Below are 23918 nucleotides of genomic sequence, written 5' to 3'. Positions count from 1 at the left end.
CACTTCTGCAGCTAAAGAAGAAAGTTCTAATTAGCCTTCGAAACTATAGTACCGCAAGTTTACGTAACTGGTTTGATTTTTGTTGCTAATTATTTGTAGCTTGATCATTAGGCATCGACAGTTTAACTCTGACAGAATATATGTTCTTTTATTCATAAAGGGTGCGATTTCGTTTTTCCTAGCAATAGCAGAAATAAAATTCTTGAAATACTTCTCTTTGAACAAGGATTTCTTCATTATTAATTTCATCGTAATTATAAGCATGTTGATATTCGTACTTTATTTTTTCAAACATTCAGACGGAATTTAAAAGGTGTAAGAAGGGTATGTAGCTGTTGAAATCCCATAGTGGTTTCTTTGAATATTTTAATTCGAGGGAAAACCATTTTTCCCTCAATTTATTCAATATACAATTCAGAATCTCGTCATTTTTTAAGTGCCTCAATGATCCACCCGAAAAAGGCAACCTCAAAGATGTGCCGCCTTTATCTATGCCATTGGTTATTATAGAGCAGTGATGGCGGACCTACGTCACGCGTGCCACAGTCGGCACGCAAAGCCTCATCAGCCGACACGCGGCTAAAATATTACTTCCTTAATCAATAATCACAATAAAATGATACTATGTAATTTAAATAAGCGTTTTAGTTTGTTCTTGAACGTTTCGCTTACTTACTTATTGCATAATTCCACTTACTTACTTATTGCATAAGGCCTATGCCTAGATATAATATTTTTATATATCACCATAGAAATGATATACATATTTACTGATCCAATTTATAATGTTTCAATTGTTTGGGCCAATAATATTATTTGTTACATGGCAAAGAATACGCCAAAGTTGAAGCCGCTAATGTTTACTAAACGAATTCAGATTTATTGCAAACTACCAGTGAGTTTTATTACTTTCATTGTTAAACATATTTTCTATACTTCAGATCTTGAACCCTCACAAATGACTCCAGCAAAAAAGGCAAAATTAAACATTGATAGTAGACGATCATTTCAAGAGACCTGGACGGAATCATAAGAAGTTATTGAACACAATAGGAAATCATTATGCACTCTGTGCGGGAAAAGTGTTGTGTGTCGCCCATCTAGTGTCAGATGGTACTTTAACACCAACCACAAGATTGTTGCCGAATTTGATGAAGCTGAGCGGAAGGTGTTTATTGAAGGGAAATTGAGAAATCATAATTACCAGAAAATTGCTTTTTGCAATTATCTTTCTAAAACAAACCATCTAGCAACGGCCAGCTTTCCAGTTTCACTGTGCCTGGCAAAACATGGTAAACCGCTCTCCGACGGGGATTTAATCAAAGAGGTTTTGGGCAGGTGGCTCCAAAAAGGTTCGCCACCACTGTCATAGAGTTTCTTTAGACGTTTAGTTTTAATCATCACAATGCAAAAATATACTAATGTGCGAAAACTTAATCAACGTGTTCTGATTTTGGCCATAATTCCACAAGAAATTAACTGAAAAAAATTAAATTCATATTATAGAGGCACAATGTAGTACTTAAAAGATGAGCAAAGTAAAACAGAAAAGAAAGGAGGGGGAATATGATCTCTCTTAACTGCAGTAGTTGCTTTGCACTATCCGTCGATACTCAGCGCATTAGCTCAAGCTTTGCACATTTAGTATATATTTATATGTTTATGAAGGCAAATTTATGAAGTAGGAATGGGGAGATCTCATCTGAGCTTATGGGGGTCACTGTTTTAAGACACAAGACAAGTTTACTCTTTCTTTAAAAGAATGTGATTGGACAGTGCAAATGGAATGCAAAGCCCTTAGCGATTGGACGAGACACGAACCATAAATTCGCCTGTGATTTCCAGTATATTTTCCAAAAATTAATTCACTGTACACATATCTTGGAAGGCTATGTTTTTGCATGACTTAAAGTTACTATTCGTTTAATGCTATCGAAATACCCAGGGACAAACGTACTCATATTATTATTATCGTTAATTTATCAAAATATCCAGTTACAAACGCATTCGTGATATGAGTATTATTTTACATCAAATAGTATGATTAATATCATCTTTATCAAAATATAAGTACGATATATATATATATATGTGTGTGTGTGTGTGTGTGTGTATGTAGTATATATGTATCACTTAATGTTATCATTAATTTAGGTTATCAAACTAGCTAGAGACAAATGTACTTAAGTTATGAAATTATGAGTATTATTTTATATCAAATATGAGTACTATTTTATATCACTAATAATGTGCATCACCTAATTTTACCATTCGGTTAATGTTATCAAAATAGCCAGCTACAGACGTATTTATGTTATGAAAAAGCCACGATGAAACTTACATTAAGCAGTGCGAACTGCGTCATTGACTTAGATAGTTCGGTTGGGTAACTGGTTATGGTAAAGAAACATGAGTTAAACAATCTTACCGCTAGTGGATATTCTCAATTTGGAATTTAAACTTGTAATATGCGATTTAATATAGCTGACAGTATATATTCTCAAAAGTACTAGTTACAAATAAATTTAATATCGTTCAAATCGTTATTCCTCCCACCTCTCTCTCATAAATCGGAGTCATGATATATCCTCTAAATAATGCAATTTCCAAATTTTCTGCAGCTCAATAGATTTATCGTAGAACTTTAGGAAGAGAACATTCTCCGCTCTGAATTTTCCACGTCACTTAAGCTTCGAACAACCCCCACTGGAACGAATATGGTTATGCAGAAAAGGCAACAGTGCGGGACGAATGGAAACAACTCCATCGAGCCGAAAAGTTTGCTCCCGATCGGACACGACACGACCATAGCGTGGGAAACAACCTCCTGCATATCGCAACTCGTGCTACTCAGCTACAACAGCAACAAGCCAAATTATGTAAACAGTTATCTCGCCTGAAATTAGACACGCTTTTCAGGCTGCCTGTTTAGGAGTTCCCTCGAAAGGAAAGAGGGAGCAAGAAAAAGAAAGATGGATAGGGATTTTGTATAAAAGGTTATGGTCTGCGTGAACGACGGCTACTGCAATGATTCCTAACAAGCTGTTAGCATGAATCACTTAGGCAAACGTTTGGAGTATTAATCGCTACGATGTCTTTTGAAATGTATTTTCTTCTCTCACTAAATAAACATTAAATAAAATTGTTTAAAAAATTAGAATAGCGTTTCTAAAGTATTAAGTAACTACAGTAGATGCCAATTAATATAGAAGCTGTTAATGTTCTCATTTAGATATTGTTAACGAATTGCCCATTTGTAAAAATGTGGAAAATACATCGCTTATTGGGATAAACAGTTCGGTTAATATGATCAGAGTATTATCGAAAAGATGAAGCAAAGTGTGAAGTTGTTTTATTGTTTGACTTTATTGTTTGATTAAACATAATCAAACAATATGTTATGTCTTTAATCAAACGTTAAAGACATTATGACATGAACATAAATTTAATGATAATAATGACATAAACATTAATTTTCATAAGCAATTAATTAAAATCCTGTGAAAGTACCTAGAATGTTTCTAATTATATTTATATTAAATTAGTAACATTCCATTGCTCTTTTGAAGGATATTTTTCTTTATCGTTTAATGTTGTGTTTTGGTTAATGTTATCGAAATAGCTATGGGCAAGCGGAGTCACATTAAATGGCGTCTTGTAATATGCTTGTAATATTATTATATTGTAATATTTTATAGAGAAGAGTATGTATTAAATACATTAGTGCTAACTGGACTACTCATCACTCATTCAGTCTATAAGAAACTTTATTTCTCACCTTACTTTTTTGTATGTATGCAAGAAGTTTTGGTAATAAGTATGCAATCTACCGTTTCTAGTTGGTTATTTATTTCTCAGATGGAGTGAAGTCTTTTTTTTTTCTAAGCATAAAAGCAAATAGAAATCTTATATTAGAAAAGACGAAGAGGAAAATAAAATGTATGTGTGTGTGCCGCAGACACACTAATTCACATTTACAGAGTGTTAAATTGTTGCTATACCTTTTTTTATTTTCGTTATACTCTTTATATTTAGAACGTAAACTCATGAAGATATCCGGAGCAAAAAATTGTTACTGCTTGGAGCTGTAAAAAATGTTTTAAATGTTTGGTTCATATTTTTGATCTTCTAGTTTATTTAGTTTCAAAGTTCATACAAACTGTTAGCCCACAAAAATAAACTCAGTATTTCAAAACGCTGGAGAGTATCCAGAGCTTAAATTGCCCCAGTACTTCTTATTTTTTTGGGTTAAAGCAAGCAGGAGCGCAACGAAACCCTAAATAAGGAGGCTCCGGCAGTCCCTGCTGTAATTGAACAACAGTTTCAGCACATTAATTTTCCCTTCTGCTTTTTTTTAGATCTCAAAAGTTTTATTTTTAATAATAAAATTATATTAAAAACCGATCCTCACTTCTAAATAAATGTATCTCTTTCCTTGGCAAACAAACCCTCTAATGGAGGAGGAGACTTTTAAGGAAAGAAAAACCAGTACCCACATGTCAAAGGCTTATTCAGTACGATGATTAAAGTACAATGATTTTATGACAGCGCGTAAATTTTTCATTCCAACGCTAGTGTTTCCCCACGGAAAAGAGCATCTGCAGACATTTTGGAACAATATAACCGAAGATGGGAGGACCAAAATTGTCACTTGTTACTTTTTCCATAGCTAACCTTCGGATTCGAGCAAAATTTGTTCCCCAGTTGTTTTTTGCTTGACAGTTAGAATTGTATTGACAAAAGATCATGGTCAGAAAATAGACCCTTCTCTCTTTGCTACATATACACCTTCCGTTAAAATTTTCTTTATACTCTGTTACTGTTTATAGCATTCTCCTTAGTCTCATTAGAGATGCTTTAACCATTTTAACATTTTTCATTGGAGTCTCTGGAAAAAGCATGGTCTTTATTTCTATCATCAATTGAAGTAGTTAAAGCATTCAGAAATTAAACGCTCACCTGATGGAGAAACCTTGAATCAAATTGATCATGTACTCATCGATTCTAGGCGTTCTTCGAATATCCAGGATGTTAGAACATATCGAACCGCTACCTGTGACTCCGACCACATTTTGGTTACTGCTAAGCTAATTGCCAAAATTTCAGACGCCCGAAAGATATAGGGAGAGAGGCAAAAATGTTTGATTGCGAAAAGCTGAAAAATGAAGCAATTGAACGAAATTTCTAGTCCTCACTCAGGGGAGAACTAGGATCTAAAAGCTTGGCTAAATTGGAAACCGTGGAAAATAAATGGAGTTTGCTCAAAGACTCGATCATCTGCTCAGCTGATAACACAGTGGGATATATAGAAAACCCAAACCAAGGAATTGGTTTGATAATGAACACTTCCTTGTAACGCAGGCAAAAATATTATAAAACTGCTTATAAAAATATGATCCAAAAGCGATATTCAAGGCGCTCTGTTGAGGTATATAAGAGATGTAGAAAACAGGAGCAGATCCATCGGCTTAAGAAAAGATTTCACGACGATCTGTTTAAGGATGTTGAACATCTGAGGGGGTCCAATGAAAGCCATGCTTTCTATCATGAAATTAATTTTGGCCTCAAAGATTTTAAGCCTAGAACTACTGCCTGTAGAGACAAAAACTACATCATCCTAAATGATAGAAAAGAGGTACTTCCCAGGTGGAATAAGCACTTGAGTAATTTGTTGAATGACCATACGCGGCATGGGTTTTCAGCCTACCCAATTACCTTTGCAAACACCGATAGTATCCCGCCACCATCTTTGGCAGAAGTTAGAGAAGGAATTAAAAAGCTAAAAAATAAACAAGTCCCCATGTCCTGATTCGATTTCTTAAGAACGCATTAAAAGTGCTGCAGGTCAAAACATTGAGGAAATACATCACCTCATTGAATCAGTTTGAACAAAGAAGTTTTACCCGAAGATTGGAAACTGAGCATCATCTGCCCTATACACTAAAAGGGAGAAATTTTGTAATGTACCGACAACAAGGGAATCCTTTCTGTTTTTTACAAACTATTCTGTTTTTTAAACTTCGTCCAATGTACTTTTTAGTAGACTAGTAACTTACACAGAGAACATTGTAGGTGGTTACTAATGTGGTTTTCGCAAATTAAGATCCACAACAGAACAAATCTTTAGCATTAGGTAAATTTTCGAAAATCTAATGAATGGTCGAAATTCATGTACCGCCATTAGAGGCTTAACAGGGCTTAGTGGAGCTATTTAATTAAAGAAAGATTGAGATCTAAAACAAGGCCTAAATAAGGCCCATTAAGCAATAGAACTACCACCATACTGCCTGAAATAACTTTATAAATAGAATAAACAACTAAAATATGAACTTAAAATCTACGAGCTGGTGAGATCTATCAGCTACACTAACAAAAGCACATTATTACATACTTTGTAAAATATAACACATGTTACTTACATGCATAAAAATATATTACTTACATACACAAGGAAATAAAATAATAGAATATCATAAACATCCTAGTTTTCCTTAAAACAGACAGGGAATTTTAAACACAATCAGTATATAAATTTATTTCGTTTACAGATACATATTTTATTTGCCATAGAGTCAAACCTTTTCTTTTCAACAAGGATTTCAAACTGTCAAAGGAAGTCTTTACTTCAAAATTAATAATTTGATTTTCAGTGGCAGCCTTTACCAATCTATCTGCTAACTCGTTACAAATGGTACCAATATGACTCTTCGTCGAAAGGAGTTTAATATCTCTGAAAACGCTAAGAAATATGAGCATGTCTTTTATATGTTTAATTAGATCGTTACTTGGACAAACATCCGTAATTGAACCAATTGCGCTTTCTCAGTCACTATAGATTTCTACAGGATTTGTCGCAGAATTAGAAATAAGCCAATATAAAGCCTCTCGAAGGGCTACTAACTCTGCCTGATAGACAGAGGCATTGTCAGAAAGTCTATACTTCCTTTGTAAGTTTAGTTTCTCATCTGAGAACACACAAAAGGCTGCCCCCACATCACCATTTAATTTAGATCCATCTGTAAAAACCGCATACCCTGTTATATTGGGGAGGTCTTTATGCCAATTCAACCGTTTCAACAAAGCTGGATGAATGTCTAATCCTTTCTCAAAATCTCTAGCTGAGAAGATCTCACTGAAACAATCGACAATATTATTACCATCTTTTAATTTAAAAATAGCATATTCTTTTTCTGCTAAAATATCGATCGGAGGACATCCAGCCAAAATCTGAAGAGCTACTGTGGAAACAGTTCTAAAACACTTAGGAATCCCCAATAAAGCGATTCTTCGAATTTGCAAAATTTTGTTACACATTCGGACCGTTCTAGTCCACCATGCGCCACATGCATACAAGATCTTTCTCTCAATAGCTCATTTATATAAACTCTTAAGAATTTTACCTTGTAGATTCATTCTACTAAGTCTATTAAGAATATGGGTGCATTCGATCTTTATTTGATCTAGGCGAGATATAAAAGTGAGCTTTTCATCGATCGTAATACCCAAATATTTGATTGTCTTAGAAACTCTAATTGGTTGTCCATACAGTTTGCACCTAGGATGTATTGATCTAGTATTAGTTTTGGCAATACCCAAAAGAAAGCTCTTCTTTGGATCAAATTTGAGTTTAACATGGAAAGACTACTTCTCCAATTCGTGAGTGGCTAAACTTAAAGCTTTATCAATAGTATAGCGACCACTTCCCGTGGCCACTAAAACAAAATCGTCAGCATAAGCTTGTATACTAACATTTTGTGGTAAGGTTATGCTTAAAGCTTACCACAAAATAGCAATAATATTCCATAAAAGTGAACCAGATATTGAGCCTTGGGGACAACCCCTTTGGTAATTTCTGTGATGCCACTTATAACCATAAGATAAGGAAACTGTTCTTTCATTCAGAAAATCAAATATTAATAAGAAGATATTTCATGGACATTTCATATTTTTTAAATTCCTTTAATAACATTGGCCACCAAACACTGTTTAAAGCGCTCTTTACATATAAGGATAAAACTGCCGTATGTTTACCATTGCTTCTATTTCGAAGGATGTCAAAAATTAAATTATCTATAGCCTGGGTAGTACTTTTACCCGGCATAAAACCAAACTGACTTTTATTTAAAAGATTATTTGATAATAAATAATATTGTAACCCTTGTGTCATGAGTTTATCCAGCACCTTGCCCCAGGAAGGCAGTAAGCAAATGGGGCAAAAAGAGGAAGGATCTTTTTTATCTTTTCTTTCTTTGTTGAACAAAACCAAATCAGCCTCTTTCCAACATTCAAGAAAAATTCCTCTCCGAAGACATTCATTCAGAATAGCTAAAAAGAACATTTTATTGCATTCAAAGATTTCTAAAATAATATCCATTGTCAGGCTATCTTTACCACGAGCTTTACTTTTATTTAACTTTTTAAGAGTAAATTCCACTTCATCCAAAGTAAAATCGTAATCATTTACGGTCTCTAGAGGTATCCTACAATCTGATATAACTTGATAATGACATAATAGATTTCCAAAGGTAGTATTACAAGGAAAGTGATATTGTAGGAGGTAATTTACTGTCTCATCTACATTCTTAGTATAAGACCCATCTTGATGTTTCAAAGAGGCAATTTGTAAAGCTGGTTTATAATTATTAACAGCAATATAGTGATGAATGCCAAAAGGTTGATGAATATTCAAAGTGTCACATAGTTGTTCCCAAGCACAATTTTTACTAATGTTGATTTCTCGTTTATATTCTGCTAATATCTTCTTATACTGAATCTTTAAAAGTTTTTCTCTATACGATTGTAACATCTCTGAAATTTTCTTCGATACAATCAAGCTTGACTTCTTAAAACAGCTAGTTTTTCGGACCACCAATGCACCTGTTTACCCAGAGCGTTGCTCTGTTTAAATTTATTCATCTTCTTATTTTTCTTACAGATATCCACTATTGAGTTAGTAAGATCTTTAATATAAATATTTAAATCAGACGTATTTTCTAAATTTTCTTCGGAAACTTGATTTATAAAGTTATACAGTTCTGCACGAAAATTTAGCCAATTCAAATTCCAAATATAGAAACGTTCAAATTTCTTCTCTCTAAGTTGTTTAAAAGTCCAATCTCATTATAGCGATGATCGCTACATGATACATCCATAGAAAAAGACCAATTCAGGACAAAAGAAGATCTTACAATTGTAAGGTCTATACAGCTTTCGCCTCTCGCAGCGGAAAACGTAGCAGGGCTATCAGGATTATTAAAAACATTCAAATTATTTGTCGAGCAAAAATCAATTATAGCATCACCTTTTGGATCTATTGAGTGATCATAAGGACCCCATAGGGGAACTCTTAGCATTGAAATCTTCGCAAATAATTATTTCCGAGTCTTCATTCGAATCAATAATACTGTTAATACAATATAAATAGTCATTCAAGGCGTCATTAGGGGGGCAATACACTGAAGCAAAAACTATGTTTCTATTATTAATGATCATTTTGATTGCCACTATATTCGAGGAAGCATACAAAAGCATTGCTAGAGAGCTGTCAAACAGAACGATTGCCGCTCATGGATAATTTTTGTCACAAGAAGTTCGAAATTTGTTTGGAATTCTCCGAACTTTAGTATCCACTACATGAGGTTCTTGAATCAAGGCTACTTTATAGCCTCTTTTGATAGCTTTAATATATAATTGATTTACAGTAGCTTTGGCGTGATGTAAATTTATTTGAACCATTTTAAAGTCTTCGTCACTTCTACCAGCCATAATTAGCACGACTGATTAAAAGATCCATTTGTCGTTTGTGACAATGACAATTTTTATCTAAGCTAAAATGATCAACGCTAAGCTTCAATTTATACTTTTCATTTGCCTCTTTGGAATTAATACATTTTGGAGTAGCTTTACACTCCTAATGTTTATGTCCAACTTCACCACACTTAGCACATATTTGCAGTTCTAGGCATTTTGTTTGAAAGTGCCCATACTTTGAACATTTAAAACATTGAGTTACTTTCAAAAATTCCTTAATTCTAAGACGAGACCATCTTATGTCAAGTTTTCCTGCTTTTATAAATTCCGTATATTTCTTAGCATCTACACTGACTACCCAATGTACTTTGGTATTTCTACCTTTTATCGAAAGTGTTAAGTCAAAACCACCATTTTCAAAGACCATATTTTGATTTCTAATCATAATCTTAAGATCATCTCGAGAAAGATCAGAATCTACATCATAAATATTAATTTTTGGATCTTTCTTAACAGGCCGTTGATTTACCATATCCTTTCTAAGCAAATCATTTGTTTTAACCTCTGTCTCCAAGGATTCAATATCAGAGCCTAAAAACATTCTATTAGAACACTTCCTTTATTAATTTTTCTTAGTCTTCTAACACCATTGTGTAATTGGGTGGGATTAATTGAGTTTACAATTTTGTTTTTGACTTCCTCGGAAGTAATTCCATCTTTTTTTGAATAGAGTAGAACTGTGAATTCTTCGGACCTATTTCTACTTGTAGATCTATCTCATATTTTCTGCATTATTTTCTGAGGAAAATGTTTTGGATCTGCCACTGCTGCAAATGAAAGTGACTGAAGCTCCGATAACATTTTTTGTTTGCTCTTCAAGCCTTCCCTTAAGGATAGCATTATCCAAAGTTTGTGTAACCAATAAACCATAAATTTGATATGCCATAGAAATAATTTTTCCTTTTTAAATATTCGTGACTCTACTTGAATCTAATACGGTTTCTAAAGAACTTAAAATTGTTCGTCCATCTGCTAATATAGCAGTAGACTCAACTGGCTCTGTCTGAATTTCTTGACAAATTTGTAAAGACATTATCCAATCAGTACCCTTTTTAAATAGTAGAATAATGTAGACATCAAACGTACTTACATTTTGGTGATCATTTCAGACCTTTTATGTCGTAGAAATAGTAATCCAAAAACCGAAGCCAAACCAATATGGCACGAGTATGCGCAGTTCACCGTATGAATATGGCATAACAACGCATCACCCTTTTGTTGATTTTAAGACTGCCTACGACTCAGTAAACAGAAAATATTTAATTGAAGCTATGAGAGAATTTGCTATACCTAAAAAACTTATAAATTTGGTCACCATTACTCTTACTGAGACAAAAACTTAGGGTAAAATGACAGGGGGATGCACTGGCCTGCTTGCTTTTTAACTTTGCCCTCCAAAAAAAATCATAAAAAAGTCAGACATTAATACTCGGGGAACTATCTTTAACAAGTCTGTTCAGATTTTTGCATTTGCTGACGATATTGACATAGTCGCACGCACTCCCGAGTCACTTAGAGAGGCTTTTACATCTCTAGAGACTGCAGCCAGCAAAATGCATCTAGCAATCAACCGACATAAAACTAAGTACATGCCATGTGGTAATAACAGCAGCCCCCATTTTGAAATTGGGAATTACAAATTTGAAACTGTTGGAAAATTTAAATATTTAGGATCAGAAGTTAATACTCTCAATCATTTAATGCCTGAGATCCGTAGTAGAGTCACAGATGCTAATTGATGTTTTTTCGGTCTCAAAAAATACTTGAAGTCTAACTTCACTAGCATAAAAACGAAGATTCTAATTTACAAAAGCTTAATCAGACCCCTTCTTACATACTCTATTGAGACCTGGACAGAAAAAGCTAAAAGTATCATTTCTGTTTTTGAAAGAAAAATTTTGAGAAAATATATAAGGATTCAAAGAATTAAATGGGCAGGACACCTGTGCAGAATGGATGAGAATCGCGTAACTAAAAAGATCTTCTCGGCCAGACCATTCGGCAACCGAAAAAGAGAGATACCTAATCTTAGGTGGCTCGACTGTTTGGAAACAGACTTAAAGTTAGTTTTAGTTAAATTTTAAAAATAACTAATTGGATGTCCATGGCCAAGGATAGAAGAGCCTGGAATTCGATGTGAAAGGCAAGGGCCCATTCTGGGCTGCCTGGCCATTGAAGAAACGGAATCGCCAAATCCTGGGGGTGGAGAATCATCGTCCACCACCCTTTTAGTTCGGGCGCCACTGTAGAGACATAGGTTATTTCGCAACCGGAGAAATGAAAACGGAGCAACACCTTCTCCGGGAATCGAACCACGGACGTCTGGAATACGGGCCCAGCGTTCAGACCACTACACCCCGAAGGCCTGCTAAGAAAGCGAGAGAAATACCTTGTAAAAGTACTCTATTGAGACCTGGACACCTAAATTTAAAAATGGATTCGTTCACTTAGTAATTGTTTTCGTCTTACTAATAAAGACAAACCCTCGCAAAGTACCTCAGAAGGGTACGCCAAAACTTTCCTTTCTAACTGTTGAACTTTATGCCGGCCCAATACAAGAATCAACCCATCATGAGGAAGAAAACACGCACTTCGGCTGTACATTCATATTTTATAATTATTTATAGATGATTCAAGGCCTAAGGAGTAGCATTGACAACAATACGAACGGGAAATATTCAAGGAGTAGAAAGGAAGCTATTTTAATAGATATCGTAAAGATAATATTACTATGTATTCTTATTGGAATGTAGATTTCTTTTGAAGAAATAATATTGTGATAATTAACTGTAGTTTACCCATGACCCCCTTCCATCTGTTATGTTCTTATTATAACCGTGTCCTTCGGAAACTAAATGATTCGCATCATTTTCCCTTCCTTATGTTGGGATGATAAAATTATTAAAAAATGGCGGGAAAATACGGTATTAAAAAAAACAGCATATTAAAAGTAACATAAATATAGTAAAAGAATAAAAGTTATAGTTTTATTCCTTAACTATATTTATGTTAAAGAAAGTTATAATTTCAAGCAGATCTCGTATTCCGTATTTAATCGTTAAACAATAAGATGCTTTTGTGCACCGAAATCCAAAATGCTTTAAAATGTTTTTTTTTTTTTTTTTTTTTTTTTTTCCAGTTTCTAGGCCTTTCTGAAGCATAACTAAAAGCAGTTTTTTGGATATTCAGCAGTATTAATTACCATTCACTATAATTTTTGTTGCATTTAAAGTTCAGAATAGTTGAACTGAAAAGATAAAATAAATTAGTGTAATAAAAAGACAATACTTTTGGTTTATTATTAAAATTATATTTATGAACATTTTTATGAATTTTACGAAATTATACTAGTTTGGCCTACTGAAATTTAATTCTTAATTTTGAAAGAGTGATAATTTCTGAGAACGTATGCATTATTATATATGTATCTATATACATCGTTATTACCACCAGAGGTGCTGTTATTCTTGAAACACATATTTGTTCGAATTATGTTTCAAATTGTTACCATCATATTCCATCGCCATGCATTATTAAAAAAAATCAAATAAAGAATCTGTATGTATGTATGTATGTTCCTCGTATTGGCAAAAACAACGGCACCTGGAACCGCCTAATTTATAATACATATAGTCTCCCATCCGAACATGGGCAATTCGAAGGCTGAATTTTGAATTTTGAATTTGTTCAGGATTTATTTCATATTTTGTGCAAATTTAAGGAATTTTTTTTCCAAACTCTCAGCTATTTAAAAGTGATAAATTGTAAGGATGTTCGAAATAAAAAATTCGTTGTTGCCCATTCGTTTCCTCTCCATTCGTTGTTGTCATTCGGCAAAATGTTAGATATTTATCTTTGAATTTTAATCCAGAAATTCGGCTATTTCAAAGCAATGTGTTGCCACTGCTTTAAAAATAATGCTTTTTGTTTTTACTCAACGGCTTGTTGCCACTCAATAAAGAGTAAGGTATTTAACTTTCAAATTTAATATTTCAGTTACTGAGTAACAAACCAAATGACTGAAAACCACTAATCTCAGTTCTTAAAAAATACTTTGATCATAAATGCATGTTAAATACTCTTTTATTCAAGTCAATCAATTGTTCATGGCATGTGTATTCAAAATTATGAAATAGTTTTACGAAATGACACTGACGAAATGACTCCTAAAATTGTTACAGATATTTTTTTTCTTTTTTATAATAATTATTTTAGGCGGCTGGCCGCGCAAGGGGCTAGTATTACAAGGTAAAAGGTTATGTATGCTAAATTACTGAAGAAAATTTACAATTCAATGTACAAAAACAAACCACTTTTTATTTATTTATTTATTTTCAAATTTTGCAACGAAGACATGAAATTTGAGCACATTTTATTTTTCTCTTGGGTCTTTTTTTTTTATTTGAAAAACGGAAAAAAAAGAGGACCCCTGCTGATTCACCCTCCCTCAGTATCCTACAGTTACACCTAAACTCTCTTTATTCCCCTCTCCCTTCTCTCACGTTTTTACTCTTTCACATCGAAACCAATTCTGAAACTCATCTGACCTATCATGGATCACCAATTAAAAAGCTCTGCCCAATAGCGATACCGGACACCGTTTTCAAAGTGCACTGGGGCGGGGCTTAGCACGTGTTCTCCAGAGGTAAGGGGAGGAAGAAAGCAAAAAAGATGCCTTCCTGTATCTCAGTCTCTCCCCTCAACAGAAAGATGCTAAGGGAACACGAGGATCGGAACCGGATGGTAAAGTTTCAAGCTTCGGGAGCAAAGTGATAGCCGAATTTAAAAGGCATAACAAAGTTACTACGTATCCTTGTTATATCAACTTATATTATCCCGTGCACCTGGGTAGTTTTGAAGTCTTGGGAAGAGATTTCAGGTGAGTAAAATATTATTTAATAGCGGTACCATTGCTCTTTTTGTACCTTTTTTCTCCCACATTATTATATTTTAGTTTTAATCTCTAAAACAATCCTTCATGTTTCACTTTCATCAATTTCATTATCATATTTAACATACATATATTATATATATTATTTATTCTTTATCTGTCTCTATGTAAATACATATATATTACCTTCAGTAAATTTCGTCTAAAATAAAGTCGTTTTCTCAAAAATCTTGATTTGAAATTTATTTACTTTTGATTTACAAAGTTTTTAATATCTTAATGAGTAATGAAAACTAAAAATAAGAAAAATAAATTCCCTTTTTTCTTCCACTTTTAACTGACTTATTAACTAATTTAATTCAATTATTAATTAATTTTAGTGAAATAATTTTTTATTCAGCATTTTATTTTGAATAATTTTAGTGAGATAATATTTTATTCAGCATTTTATTTTGAATAATTTCAATTTATAATCATTAGAATTATGTTATCTTATTGAATTATTTTGTTTCAGTTTTGATGTACGTACTTCCTGTTAGATTGTTAACCCTCTTTTTTGTTTCAATTTTTTATTTATTTTTCATCTCTTGATTATATAGATATATATAATTACCCACTGCTGTTATGTATTATATACATTATTATTATTATTATTATTACCAGTGGTTAATAGCTTATCTACGAAAGCCAGAGATTAGTAAATAAATAAACCTTTTATTATGACGTCCGACGACAAAATAACGACGTCCGACGTGACGTTATCTAACGTCCGACCTTTTATAGCATTATAAAAAACGTATAATTAATAAAGTATCATAACGCTGTCTGTAGGTGTTAAGTAAAAATATCTAAAGGTGTTTGTTACTACGTGAGTATTATAACACCTTTAGACAGCGTTATAATACGTGCGTGTGTCATAATATGTACGTATTATAACGGTTTTAAATATTTTTTCACATTAATTTATGTAGTCTTTTTAATGTACTTTTTTGGTCCGTATTAAGTTATGTAATCTCAAATTTCTTTAAAAAAATTCTTCGTTCTCTACAGCATTAATTTCGATATCATATTTACATAACTTAGAGCTTCATCCTACACATTTTTACACAAAATCACTATTGGGAAATTCTGAACTCAATAAATATGAACTCACCATATATACTGATTGTTCGGAATCTGAAGCAGGTGTCGGTAGTGCATATTGCGCATCCTGAAAAAATTCAAGTATTAAAAACTGGAATATTTGTTTAAACAATAACAACTCAGTTTTTTAGGCAAATCTTTTTGCAATTAAATAAACCATATGTTTCGCAAAAGAACTTTCTAAACCATCCTTAATTCTCTCATAGTGCATCTGGTATTTAAGCCATAATTGGACACATCTGGTTGATCGCCTATTGTACAAGAAATTCATATTCTACTTTCTAAATTTCAAAACACTAATAGACCACATTTTAAATGGTTTAAAGCACACATTCATAATAGTGGCAACAAGCTCGCAGAGAGATGAACTAGCAAAAGAGGCAGCAAACAATAGAATTGTTTGCTGCCTCTTTTGCTAGTTCATCTCTCTGCGAGCTTGTTGCCACTATTATGAATACACATTGCAATCACCCAATGTTTTTAATAATACTTTATTAAATCATTATTTTCTTTTATTACCAAACCATCGTTTACATATCTAAGGTTCGCTTTTAGATATTTTTAGCATTAGTTTATTAAATCCTTTGGTGTATTGAGCTTTTTTTTCCACATTAATTTATATAGACTTTAATCCCTTTTCATGAATTCTTCATTTCCCACTTCCATTAACTGATGTTAAGATATTATTGTTATTATATTATATTAAGATATATATAGACATTCAGGGCAGTTATGCTTTTCGTACTTTCTCCAATGTTTCCCTTTATAATCAAACCATTACTTGCATGTTATAGTTTTTACACATTTTTCTCTTAAATTTGATGTAGCTTTTTATGTAGTCTATTATTTCCCCACATTAATTTATGTAGTCTGATATTTCACTTAAAACGTTCTTAAAAAACAGTTAGGAAAATTTCCCTTATGATCAAACCATTGGTACATACTACAGTTTTTCGATATTCTACTAAGTACATAAATGATATAATCTTTCTACATGAGGAAAAATAGGTGAAACCTGATAACAGAAGTAATAAATCGAAAATTTCCTTTTTTTCAGAAATGGCCTATAGAGTTGTAATATACAGAAATATTATATTATTGCTACCGATATAGAGATATTATATTTATAGAATAATAGGCATAAATTGATAACAGAAGATTTAATCCAGTAAACTTTCTTCTCCAGAAATTATATATATAATTTCTAGAGAGCTACAATATAAAGAGATTATAGAGATAATACAAAGAGATAATGTATTTATTGCAGTTGCAATAAAAAGAGATATTTATATGTTATCAATATATATGCTGGTGTATATTCATATCAGGAGAAATAAGCCAATTTTTTTTTTTTTTTTTCGTTTCGAAATTGCTTATGTGATTGCAATATGTTAATATTTCATTTATTACTATTGCAATATATAGAATATTACATTTACAGAGATATTATTATATATTATGTTTTATAAATGTATAAATAATATAATCCCTTTTCACGATAAGTAATAGAAGAAATAAATAATAAATGTTTTTCCTCCAAAATTTGCTTGCATAGTCAACTGCAGTTGTATAGAACTATCTCTTACTTCAAACAAAAATTGTAATAAGAAGTATTTGAATGTAATTATTTCCTGAATGCATATTAGAGCAAATTTTAATGAAAAAATATTTGGGAACAGGACTACGAGATTTTCTGATTTACTTTTATAATTAGCAAAAGATAGAATCTACTAGATATTTTACAACGTATATAATTTCTCCTTAATGTGAAAATTATTTCAATTTTCTCTCCGAAATAAAAGGTTCAGTTAAACAAAAAGTTAAACAACGGGAGTGAAATAGAAGGGTGTTGATATAACTGGTATTCAAATAAGTAATATTTTAAAAGCGATATTTACAATCCATTTTTATGAGAATATTTAGAAGAAAATTTCAGCATGAGTTGTTGTTAGATATTCAGTTAACTTTTAATTATTTATTACTTTTTTCACGCACTTTAATTTAGTTTATCGACGAAATTTATTTGTCACCGATACATGTAAGCTAAAATTATACTGAAATATAATAAAAAGAGTAGCCAAGATTCGAAGGTTAACGAAAGGTTTTAAAAATACATTTATATGTATACCGTTTCTTAGTTCCCGAAGTAGTCTCCTCCACTCCGTCGCAGATAGCGAGAGTCAGTTGCAATAATCAGCAGCAGGATGTTCGTCAAATACATTAAAATTTTGTGTGAAAAACAACGAAATGAACCTTCAAATGATGCTAATTGTTACAAAAGCAAAGTATTAGCCGGGTTCGCGTGCTCCTATTGGGGTTATGATTCCTGATTTTTTTTCATTAAAATTAGAATACTTTGATGTTGCTTAATCCTGTAGTAAAAATTATGAGCACTTTTGGAAATGTATTTTTTTGCTGGTTTCGAGATTTCAATCGGTTGTAAAATGTCATTTCTCATAAATCAAGGAGAATCGGCTAAAGATTTGAAACTTGTTCTCAGTTGGCCAATAATAATAAAATAAATTTAACACAAGATTTAAAATGATTAGAAGAACATTTCATATATTTTTGACATTTTAAAAGTTTGTTCATGTAAATTCACTGATTATAAATAGAATTTTCTACCATAAATATTTATAAATAGAATTTTGTACCATAAATATGTCTCTATATCATAGTGTAGTTAACAAGGACAGTAGCGAAAGCATATGTGCCACAGGTCAAAAATATTAATTATCAAATAAAAGTATTATGTACAGCTATTTATTTCAAATTACTTAAGAAAACAGGCCGAACTATAATTATAATGATATTGCGAAGTACACACGCAGGAACATACAACTGCAGCTACGAAAATAGAAAAGAAAATTATACAAAAGTATACGATGATTTTAACGAGTCCAGCTAGAGTTATTTCATAAAAATATTTAATATTACTAATCATACATCTCGTGATTTAAATGCACTTTTTATTTAAATCGTTCGGATTAAAAAGTATAAAAAATATTTTTAAGAATTACAGTTAAAGAATAAATTCGAAAGTTAAATATTTTATGCTTTACGAAATAGCAACACTCTGGTTGGTGGAGATAAATCAGCATTCTATCCGAGGCAATAGCGACACATTTCTTTGAAAATAGCCGAATTTATGGATTTAAATTGAAAAATAAATATCTTACAATTTGCGAATGGCAACAAAACAAAACACATTCGAAATTAAAAATTCGGCATTCGAGGTGCCATGTTCGAGTGGAGGACTATGTTTTTAAAAAATTCGATGGCGATAGATGCTGTTGTTTTTCACACATGCATACAGATTCTTCATTTTTAGCCTAAAAGGAACATTAGTCCCGAATGGGATACGAGTTTCGAAACTGCATTTTGCGTTGAATCACTATAAACGGTATATCACTTTTGAAACTGTTGCCACCAAATATTATCGCCCTGTATCACATTTAAAGAAATTAAATAATGAACAATCTGCGTGAATGTATGCATGTTTATTCCACTGTAAAAACCAACAGTACCTAGAGCCACCAAGTTTTGAATAAAATAAAATAAGGTACTCCCTCATCCGAACTTGGGCACCTGGAAGCTCGAATTTTGAATTTCGAATTTGTTTTATTACCTGTTTCATATTTTGTAAAACTTTAACGAATTTTGATTAACCAACTCAACGATTTCAAAGCAAGCAGTGGTGATTTTGTTGTTGAATAGAATTTTATGTGGCATAAGCGCCAAGAACATGATATTTAATAAATAATGTAATCATTCAAAACGTTAATGATAAAAAGACCCCCCCCCAAAAAAAAAGAGTTTTATAAAGCCATTTTGTAAGGAAATTTAACACTGATATGATGCAAGGAGAAATGACCGAAAAAAAAATGTATGCCAACACTTAACGCTACATCAGGAATTCTAAACATAACTGATATGTTGTTTTTAAAGTTTTTATAATTTTGCTGTTGAATTGTACTAGATGTAACTGCGAAGAAAATTATGCTTAATAACAAATTATAAAGTAAAAAAAAAATGGGTTAGTAGAAGTGAGTGTAATAGCAGACTGCGACCTCAGTGAGAAAAACCTTAAACATAAAAAAACCTTAACAAACCCTTTTGGACTACCGTTAAAATTTGAAATCTTTCGGATTTATTTTTTTAAATAAAACATGATGCTAAGATTTAATAGCAAATATTTAAAAAGTGATCCGGACGCAGAAGCGATATTGACAAAAAGTATGTTTCTACATTAACAGCAACTCTGGTGCTAAAAAAAAAAAAAAAATTCTACAAATGCAATAAAATCTTCGCAGAAAATGAAGAGTCACCCTCCCGTTTTAGAGTCAATTCCATTTGTATTTTTTCTAAAAAAAAATCTCATTTTTTTGTAAATGGTTTTAGTAACGAAAACATAGCTCTAGATATTGTTATTAATTTTTTGTTGGAAACAAAGCTTTAGAAACTTTTTTATAAATAAATAATATTGACGCTGAAATGCAAGTATTTTTGTTTCCAAGATTATTTTTTGAAACTTTTTATAAAAAGTTAATATTATATAACTCTCTGTCATTAAAAATAGTAGTTAAATATAGTATTTTATTTAAATAAGAAATATTGTTTAAATATAGAATACTTTCATAATTTAAAATTGAATTCTTACCTTTTCATTTTTATTAATTATTTTCCGCATCAGCTGAAATACAACTATTTTTCAGACATATCAGTTTTAATGACATTTAATTAATTGTAAAATCTTAATAGCGGAATAGTATATGGAATCAGTATGTAGCCTGAGAGAAGAATAAGTGCTATAAAACTTAATAGAATTGAAATCTTCTTTTGATTCGAGAAGTTGCGGCCTAAGGGGGTTATCTCTTTCAACATAATCTGTAAAGGACTAGGAAGTTTTTGATAATTCCTCATCTAATTAGTGTCTTTGTTCAACATGCAATTAATATAGAGCAAATAACACTAGAAATATATAAAACTAGGCAAAAAGGCAGACTTTGCTTCTGAAGAAGAGAGACTTATGTGTGATTGCTCTCGAAATCGATAGAGTTTTATTTAAAATTTACTGGAATAAAATTTTTTTTTTCATAATTGCCCTTACAGTTAAACTGTAAAGAGGTTTCAAAATGTTATGACTGCTTAAATTTTCTTCCTAAATGGCGCTGAAACGATAAATGTATGACGAAAATTCCCGGCTTAAAACATTTGCAGACAAGAGTAAAGGACTAACGACCAGAAATCTACTGAAGTGACGGGGAGGGATCGTATGGCCACGAAAGTGCAAAGTCACGGAAGATAATTCTATCACAAACGTTGAAACTTGTAATTCCAATAAATGCTTTTCCCTTGTCTCTTGTGTTGTCATTGGTCCTTTAAGATGTCCTTTGGAAATGTTTTGCGCAGGCACTTTTCATCATACGTGTATCGTTCCAACATCATTTACGGTTTTCCAATACGTTGATCAACTTGTGCAGAAAAACGTGGGTTTTGCAGTTCGAAAATTTCGAAATTTATTCACTGTTATTGTAGTCGTGACAATAATATAATTATAACAATAAAAATATTTCGATTAGTTGAGCGAATTCACAGGGCTCATATATCATAGAAGTTTTTATGGCCACCCTGTATGTATATTACGTTTTCATTAGATTTCTATTTTTTATTTTTTCAATTTATTGCATTTAGTGATATTTTGTTCAGTATGCTTAATACTTAGATATTTGTAGTTGTTCTTTTCAATATTCTTACGAGTGTATGTTTGTTATCTGAGAGTACGGACGCATGTAGGGGAAGTTCTGAACTTATTTGAGACTCGCTGTGATCTTAATTATTATAATGGAAATTTGTTTAAAACGATTTATGTCTCAAATGATTTAGAGAAACAAAACATGTATTCGGAATTCATCAATCGCCCAGTTTAGAGTTTCAAACACTTTCCCCTTGACAAGTTCTGTCTGAAGCGGTAAACAACGGAAATGAATATTTTTTCCCTATTTTTTCACCTTTCTTTGCAATTCTTCATGTGTACTCTTCATTGCTACTTTAATGGATTTTTATTTTAAGTTTACCATTAGGTTTTTACCTGTTCCAGTTGTCCGTACAAAAGTGTGTGCGTGTGTGTGTATATATATATATATATATATATATGGAAATTATAATCCAGATCCATTCGAAGCAATCACGAAAATTAATTTTCTTCTGTCTTTACGCTTCAGGATTGATCAGTCAGTTTTCTAATTCATATCTCTTCCTGGTGGTAGACATTCATCATCGTGTAAAAAAAGTAAATTTGAGCTTGGATGTCGATATTGAAATAACAAAAATTTAGAATAAGATTAATAATAACCCATAATAATTACCTTAATTAAAATATATTTATTTTTAAGAGATAATATGCAATAAAGATTATAAAAGATTGTAAAGACTATAAAAGAATTAAAATTGTGATAAAAACAATTCTGAAAGGATTCAGATGTCAACGATAATCCAAAAGTGCTCTTTTAAAAATTTGATATGGTTTGTAAGCAAAGATTATCGATAGAGATATCCCCGGTAGAAGAGAGATACATTTTATGAGATATTAGATTAATATAGATGATATAGATAATACTGATGAATAGTCATTTAGGCTGACATGGGAACATTTTTACCTTCTGCATATTTATGAAGTGAAAAACAATATATAATGTCATTCTATAAAAGTATTTAATGTTTTTAATTTGATATATCATTAATTAAATGCATATTTATGAAGTGAAAAACAATATATAATGTCATCCTATAAAAGTATTTAATGTTTTTAATTTGATATATCATTAATTAAATGCATATCTATTTAAATCAATCAAATTAAAAAGTAAAAAATAATACTTTTAAGAACTGCATCTGTTGCTTGAAATTGTTTAGTTTGTTAATTAATAACTGACAAATTAAATACGAGAGAATAAATTCTCCCTCTTTCCGGAGCGGCAACAGACTCGAATGAAAAGTGAAACAACACAAAATTGTATTCCCTGGCTATAATAGCTCTTTTTGGCTAAACAATTATTCCTCATTAATTTTTTCAGTGAGAATTCTAAATGATCATCTTCATCTCTATTATTGAATAATGAAAAATCTATATGTATATGTAGATGTAGTACGTGTTCGTGAGTGCATGTATGTATATATGTATGTGTTTATGTATGCATGCATGTTAGTCACATAGTGGAAAAAAGGCAGCAGCTAGTCACCAGATTTTGAATATAGTGATATAGTCATCCATTCGCTGCAAACCACAGAGAATTTAATTTAATCTTTCGAATTTAATTAAAAAACTCAGAAATCTGAAAGAGATGTGTTATTACCGAATTAAATTATTTTTAGCTTCCACGTGGCAGTGTGTTGTCGTTCAGCAGAGCGTAGCATAATGAGTATGTTGGAGGAAAGTCACTCCATTAAATTACATAAGAATCACTGTTTTCACTTGCTTTAATTTGTAGAGTCATTAGGTATTTTTTTGGAAGGAGGAAAGATGAAGAATTAGCAATCGCCTTCGCCGGGAATCGAACCACGGACCTCTGGAATACCAGCCCAGCGTGCTACCGTTACACCACGAAGGCACGCTAGGGAAGTGGGAGAAATACCTTATAAATTTACCATTTTTCAAAAGTCAACTTAAATATTACCCAAATAAAATTCTAGCCAATAAGAAAGGCTGAACATCTATTCTAATTGAAAGTGTAGAGACATTAGGATTTTTGGAAGAAGGAGATGTGAAAAATGAGCAACGCCCTCGCCGGGAATCGAACCATGGACCTCTGGAATACTATGCCAGGGTGTTGACCACTACACTACGAAATCATGCTAAGAAGGCGGGAGAAATACCTTATAAAAGAATTTTTAAAAAAGTGAAAATAATCTTAATTTAGAGTAGCATTAAACATATGGTAATTTTTCGGAAAAGTAATACAAATATTGCAGCGTAAAACACATGATGTGCACATGACTTCCCGGCATATTCATGTTTTAAATAGTAACGAGCTTTAAGCGAAATATCATTTCTTGTTGATCGTTTATAAACTAA

The 23918-nt window shown here is 31.9% G+C and overlaps 1 non-coding gene across 1 annotated transcript; it reads right to left on the bottom strand.

Moving 5' to 3' along the window:
* Window positions 1–23382: 23382 nt before the first annotated feature.
* TRNAT-GGU (transfer RNA threonine (anticodon GGU)) lies at window positions 23383–23454 on the bottom strand. Its single transcript has one exon. It is a non-coding gene; the product is annotated as a tRNA-Thr (tRNA).
* Window positions 23455–23918: the final 464 nt, after the last annotated feature.

The sequence above is a fragment of the Stegodyphus dumicola genome, chromosome 4 (genome assembly GCF_044657685.1).
Source record: "Stegodyphus dumicola isolate Sdum_Otavi_A_Nest chromosome 4, ASM4465768v1".
NCBI lineage: Eukaryota > Metazoa > Arthropoda > Arachnida > Araneae > Eresidae > Stegodyphus > Stegodyphus dumicola.
Note: the sequence above shows the minus strand (reverse complement) of the source record. Positions and strands in the feature narration are given on the sequence as shown.